This window comes from Silene latifolia, chromosome X (assembly GCF_048544455.1).
Source record: "Silene latifolia isolate original U9 population chromosome X, ASM4854445v1, whole genome shotgun sequence".
NCBI classification, from domain to species: domain Eukaryota; kingdom Viridiplantae; phylum Streptophyta; class Magnoliopsida; order Caryophyllales; family Caryophyllaceae; genus Silene; species Silene latifolia.
In genome coordinates, this window is record NC_133537.1 from 176,691,131 (window position 1) to 176,696,776 (window position 5,646).

Consider the following 5,646-nt stretch of genomic DNA (forward strand, 5'->3'; position numbering starts at 1 on the left):
ATTTGTTATCATAACTGATGTAATTGATATTTTGTTTTAGGGCCAATTCATTTTTCTCATTTGTATCATTTCTTTCAAGAATCCACACAATTTATTACTGCTTTTTTTTTATATAAAAATTTGCTGCCGAAATCTCATAAAACTCACAATCCGAATACCAAACTTAAAAACCTGCAACAAGAAATCCAACCAACTACTAATACATCACATGTAAAACAACATTACATCTTATTCAACCCAACAATGTTCCAAATACAATACAAAGTACAAATAATACCACAAACGTCTTAGCTACAAAGCTAATCTATACTAAATGTTCTCTAAACATCTAGTAAACAGACATAAAATTATACATCAATCCAAACTCGATGCCACAAACCCACTAAAAGATTGTCAAGTTTTGGGATGATCAAAAGCATATTTGAGAGCTTCCTTCAGTCAGATTCAGTGTCCGCAAAACTTCTTTCAACACAGATTTGATAACACCCTTAAGCTAATAATCAGAGTTGCAATGCTGCAACAAAAAGCGAACGCAAAAACAAAGAAATAAGGAGTATGCAGTCGACATTCAATGAAGTAAATTTTTGAGTTAAGGCTTTAAGGTTTCTGCGAGTCTTATGTGCGGCAGTTTCATATGTGAGATCAACCTAAATATTTAGGAAGAAAAAAGTAATTTTTTGAGTTAAGGATTTCACTTACCCCACGCCAATATCCGATTGAAGCACCAGTTGAGATGAATGCCTGATACAACAGTCACAACAGTCTCATTGGAGATGAGCACTCGCTTAGGCTCAGTGGCTGTACCACTAGTGTAGATTATTGTACAAATATCATCTTTCTTTTTCGCGGGAAAATCAAATTGTTGATTGCTTCCCTGCAAAGATTTTCGCATTATGAACAATTTTTTTATCGAGAACTTGTTACAATATACACTTGTAATCATAAGTAGATAGCAAACTAAGTATAATGTAGCCTATGAATATTTGAGCATGCCTTATCAGTTCCAAAAAATCATCCCAGGAGTAGATTTCCAAACCGAATTCTTTAGATAGTAAAAGCCATGGCATTGGCATCAGCCTCCATTGGTGCTTTATTAACGATAAAACATGATTCCAAGAGTGACATAACGCTAAAAAATAAATAAAATCTTCTACCGTTCCTATCATTTCTAATATATGCGCGTAGAATTCAAAGATCATAACGGATCAATCTAGCAATAGCTTAATAATATAACCAGCACAAAAATTCAATAGCAACAATCTCAAAACCGTATCATGTACTTTAGCAAAACACATATCAGAAGAGAAAGAGCAAACCTGCAGATGTTATGGAAGAAGGTAAAGTAAAACAAGTCGGTCAGGTACGCCAACCGGGTTAATGTTGATTGTTGTCTGTTCAAGACTTCAACAAACATGTTAACACTTAAGTTGGTTAATCAAGGAACATTAAGGTCCTAGCAAGTACTAGATGAATACAATGCAAGTTCATATTAAATTCACAGGGATTCTAACAATCAATTGCCACTTAATCATGCTCTTGGCGCATTGTACCTAGCTACTATTTATCCACCCTATAATAATCTATTGCCATTCAATAAAATTGAATTTTAACTATATTTAATTGAATTGTTTTTCAGGATTACTCCGCACAATCCCTATAATGATGCTGCCATCTCAATGCCGATGGCTATTTTGGATTTTTGCGGTTGGGGAAATGTCAGTTGCCTTTATTAACCGTCAACTACGTATCTATGTTATCATCTCAAAAGCTTGTTTTGTTTAATTATCTTATGTGGTGATTTCAATAGAGAAACAAATTGGAGACCGTGAGAATTCTTACGCACCTTACGAAAGAACTCTGACAAGAATTGATCAAGTACGCCATGGAAGAATCGTCTGAAGAGGTTGCCGCATTGTTACTTGTTGCTCCTAAAAAGGTGATTCCTTTGTGCGTCCAACTAAGAAAACAACTATTAGAGGAGATACCTCATGTTCATCAACTTCATTTTCTGTTCAAAACAAACCAAATTTCACAGCTGCCCATATACTTTAAAGCACAAAAAACTCAGAATGTCGGGACTACCATAACTACAACATTCATTTAATCACAGAGATCTACAAAATATCTCACCTTCGGGAAGTGTTCAGTTGGATTCAAAACCCAATTTACAATCGCCTCTTCTGCTCAAAACACACACACCACACCCAAAAAGACTACTTATGTCAATTTCAAAACTCGATTGACTTATCAATTACTCCTTCCATCCCCTTCCATCCCAATCATTTGTTTACCTTTGATCGAAATTCCCCGTTATAACGTAAACAAATGATCCGGACCAAGGGAGTATTATTTTTCAACAACAGAAAGAAAGCTAAAACAAAAGATCTCACCTTTATAAGGCACTTGGTTAGAATCATATTCCCCAATTTCAATTTCCTTTTCTGCAACAAAAATTGACCAACATTTCACAAGTGTCATTAACAATTCCAAAATTCATGGATGTATCACATTATGTACACCCCAACCGATAAGAAAATTGAAATTAACAACATTGCGCATACATAACTAAGCATAATCAAACTTAAGACAAAAGGGTGTACGGTGACATGGTACATTCGGAGTATCTAACAGTTTTCAGATCTAAAATCAGTCAAAAACACCAAGAATTCAGCAAAAAGATACTCCTACAAGTAAGCATTAATTAAAGAACAACATTTCACAACTTTCATTATATCACAAAACAACAAACGATTAAATGAAGTAGACTTTATATTCCACAAACTAAAAAACCCTAAACTATCCGCCTTAAACATGAAACGGGTCAAGCAAATAGACAACTAAGTCTCCTTCCCTACCATATGAGGGAGAGGTAAGGCACTGGGGTTTCCAGAACTACAAAAAAAGGTTCAAGATTCGAACGTTTATTAACCTCCTTCCTCTACATGAAAATAATATCTTAGTAATACCAATTTAAGACCTCACAGCAAAAAAATTGGATGACTGTAGATAACCAATAGCAAATATTTTTCGACCGCTGAATACTTATATTGAAGAATCCGAAATCCCTAATTTGTAATGAAGAAAAATTCCTTAATTTCATCAACCCTAATCATCGAATCCACTCGGTCTAAGCCAGATACTTACAATGCAACAGAAATTTAGTATATTTAACTTCAAATCACAGTACAAACATTACAAAACAAATCAATTTTGTATAATTTAAATAAAAAACTAGTTACCCAAAAACCTAATTAGTTAAATCAAAATTATTCAAGTTAGGAGATTATACCATGGGAAAGAGATCGAAAAATCGCAGAGGGATGGGCCGCCGTTGCTCGGGTTGTCGCAGAGGAGAAGTTAGTTGTCGATGATGGCAAGGATGAGTGCTTCGATCGCAGAAACTAATTGGTATTTGAGATTTGGGAAATTAGGTTAGAGCTGAAGAAGAGAAGTAGAGGTGTAGAGCGGTTTTGAGAGGGTGTGACCGTGTATGTATAAAAGTTGTTTTTTTTTTTTTATTAATATCATTTGCATCAGTTTCAGTTAAAATGGATGCAAAAACGTAATATTAAATAAATCGGTTTAATAACATAACTGATGTATTTGATCAAATACATCAGTTTTGCTGAAAACTGACGCATTATATACGTCAGTTTTTACAAAGAACCGACGCAAAAAACTTGACAATAGGGCGAAAATGGGTTCCCGCCAAAAGTGAGTACTTTTTGCGTCAGTTTTTGTAGAACCGACGTAAATCGACTGACGTAATAGGTGTTTTTTCTACTAGTGCTAGTTGATAGAAGCATTTGCATTAGGTTGTATAAATGTTAGTTGTATCATGGCATGTAGTTGCATTTTAGGAAAATTTTGTGAAAATATCTATTTGGGAAGTTTGAGAAGTGTATATAAGGCCCTTGTAGATACTTTTTATTCTTAAGACTTTGCTCATTAGAATGCTTGTAAAACACCCTAGGATGTGTCATGCTAGTATCCTTTGACCCATGGATTAAGGCCTAGTCAAGAGTACCTTGTGGTGTGATAACTCCATGGCTACCGTTTATTCCAAGGTAACCCTTGAAACCGTGCAACCATCTTCCACATTCTACCACATTTTGTCAACAAAAAGGGAATGGGCACAAAAATTATCAAAATTTGAGCTCAAGCATTGAAATGAAAAACAATGAAGTTTGCAATTTGTATCAAAGAAAAGAGGAGTACAAAAATAAGAACTACTATGCTTCAAATATAAGCACCCTCGCTACAAATGGAGTGACTTTTAAAATGTCCAAAAGAAAATGTAAAAAGTTGAAAGTTGTCAAGTATTGAAATGCCAAACATCAAAGAAATGGCAAAAAGAAAGTGTTCTCAAATGTCAAATGCCACAAGAAATTGGAGGGAATAACAACATCAAAAGCAAACTCCCACATGAAACTCAAAACCTATTGATCCCTTTTTCTATCGAATCCACTTTTGTGCATGGCAGAGAGGGGACGACCCTTCTTCTTGTCTAGGCAAGAAGGGGAATTCCGCGATCCTCTACTGTTTCTAACACCATAGCGAGTCTACTCTTGACGAAAGCATTTAACGATTGAGAACAAAGGTACCCTAGCTTGACACGATTTGGAGGTGATTTATTGGTATCCTTCTAGGATTAGTAGTTTGAAGAAACCGTATCTATGATAGAGTGTGTACCCTTAGATTGCTTCCCTTCTAGATAATTTCTGCCACTTAGATGAGAAAAGTGGCTATTCATTTTTGTAGAAGCATTCATTACTTGCTTTTGTGTGCTTAATGCTTGGATGTGTCGCCATTTTGGCAAGCCCCACATTGCCTTGCAAGAAGGCATCCTACCTCATGGTTGTCTTGTTGTGAGTTGAAGGAGCGGAGTAAGACCCGCTAATTGTCTCATATCGGCTATATTAGTAGGTTAGTTTAAATAAAGGTCCTAGTTTTAGTCACCTCTTTACTCGGGACGAGCAAAGGTTTGGTTTGGGGATTTTTGATGTGACTCATATTTGAGCACATTTAGTCCCCGAATTAACCTCGTTCCCATGCTTTATAGCACATAATTGGGTCATTTATTATCTTTAGTTTCCCATTTTGCATATTCTTTGAGGTTTTGTCTCCTTCGTAGGAAAGGATTGCTAACCTTGCATTTATGAGGCGAAATGGAGCATAATTGATCGCATCTAATGACCAAGCATCAAGCGAAGACCAACACTAAATTAGCATCCAATATTAGGGTCTTAATAGTCATTTAAACCCTTAGTAACCCTAATCCTTGCACCCAATCTTTAGTATAAATACCCTTTGTACTACCTAGATTAGCATCCAATCTTAATGCTCTCTTAATCCATCCTTAATCTAGTTGTAATCATCTCTAAATAATCTAAAATTAATCTTAATTTAGTTGTAATACAATTCTCAATATTAATCATATCTTAATCTTTCCTTGATTTCTATATTGTTCTTCCTTTATTTCAGGTAATTAGAAGATTATTTGGGTTTATTTGGAGGATTGACAACCTTCCATCAATCATCAAGTACTTCTTTTATTTTTTGCTTTATTATTTGGAATCATCTTCATAGGTATAATTCTCTCTTAACCTTGTTTAATTATTGTTAATCACTTTCATTTATTCATCA

The 5,646-nt window shown here is 34.9% G+C and overlaps 1 long non-coding RNA gene across 6 annotated transcripts; it reads right to left on the reverse strand.

Annotated features, from left to right (window-relative positions):
• Window positions 1-209: 209 nt before the first annotated feature.
• LOC141623718 (uncharacterized) lies at window positions 210-3,491 on the reverse strand. 6 transcript variants are annotated; one of them, XR_012533537.1, is made up of 6 exons: window positions 3,290-3,491; window positions 2,391-2,441; window positions 1,844-2,180; window positions 1,317-1,391; window positions 700-874; window positions 210-514 (listed from the first exon to the last, which is right to left on the reverse strand). It is a non-coding gene; the product is annotated as an uncharacterized LOC141623718 (long non-coding RNA). The 6 variants fall into 6 exon arrangements; XR_012533536.1 differs by having other exon boundaries at window positions 1,317-1,401; XR_012533538.1 differs by having other exon boundaries at window positions 700-1,391; window positions 1,844-2,008.
• Window positions 3,492-5,646: the final 2,155 nt, after the last annotated feature.